This window comes from Myotis daubentonii, chromosome 15 (assembly GCF_963259705.1).
Source record: "Myotis daubentonii chromosome 15, mMyoDau2.1, whole genome shotgun sequence".
Lineage (NCBI taxonomy): Eukaryota > Metazoa > Chordata > Mammalia > Chiroptera > Vespertilionidae > Myotis > Myotis daubentonii.
The window spans coordinates 30,084,082-30,085,224 of record NC_081854.1 but is presented as its reverse complement, the minus strand read 5'-3'; the positions used below and the strand labels follow the sequence as shown (position 1 = coordinate 30,085,224).

Here is a 1,143-nt window from a genome sequence, read left to right as displayed (position 1 = left end):
GATTTGCCCTTTTTGGACATTTCATATAAAAGAAATCACACAACATGTGGCCTTCTGTGACAGGCGTATTTCCCTTAGCACAATGTTTTCAAGGCTCACTCCTTCTCTTTACCAAGGTTTTATTTCTACAAATCACAGCTGATGAACACCAGCACCTTCACACACACAGACCATGCTCCAACTCAGGCGTGGGGCACCAGTCTGTGAGGAGAGCTGCTTTCAGGGATGGGGGTGGCAGGACAGGTAGAAGCCTGCAAAGTGCAAAGTACTGGGTGGAGAGGGGTCAGGGCCCGGGGGCCTCAGCCAGAGCAGCGCAGCAGCCGCACTGTGTGCATTTAATCATCCGGCCCACTTCCAGCTTGCTTTTGGGGACTGGCAAATGCATCTTGTCCCCACACCGGTGTCCCATGTCTGAGTGCATGCAAGCAGCGTAAGTTCTCATTCCCCTGCCTTTTCCATTTTGAGACCAGGTTTTTGTCTGCCTAGCCTTCTTTAATACAATGCAGGGTAGGGCACAAGTAGGTTTGTAGTTGTTCGCATGGAAAAATAATACAATAATTAATAAATAATAATATAAGGGTAAGCTCTGTTTCACATACTCACAACTGTAAATCTACTTTTGCCCACCCTGTATTCATATGGTTCTCTGCTTATGGCTTTCTGCTTGTAGAACAGGCAAAACATCATCAGGTTTTCAAGTGGTGGATCCTGAAGATGGGCCCCAGAGATTCACTTTCTTCCGCTCATGACGTTGTGTTTCAGCTTCTGTCATCTTTTGATCTAATTCATCCAGCATTGGCTTGGTCAACTCCCAGCCCACTGGGGGAGCTTTTTAGCTTCTTTTGACTTTAGGCATTTTTCTCCTTCGCCAGGGTAGGGAAGTTTTCACCATTATTTATTCAAATAGGTTTTCTGTCCCTTTCTCTCTTCTCCTGCTGGGACCCCGATGATACGAATGTTAGTATGCTTGATATTGTCCCAGAGGTCCCTCATTTTTAAAATTTTTTCTTCTTTTTGCTCTTCAATTGGGTGATTGCCACTATCCTCTCTTCCTGGTTGCTGGTCCATTCTTCTGCATCATCTGACCTGCTGTTGATTCCCTCCAGTATATTTTTCATTTAAGCTGTTATATTCTTCAGTTCT

At 45.1% G+C, this 1,143-nt stretch overlaps 1 pseudogene; it reads right to left on the bottom strand.

The window, feature by feature from the left end:
- Positions 1-283: 283 nt before the first annotated feature.
- LOC132216262 (protein BUD31 homolog) lies at positions 284-856 on the bottom strand (annotated as a pseudogene).
- Between the last annotated feature and the right edge of the window lie 287 nt (positions 857-1,143).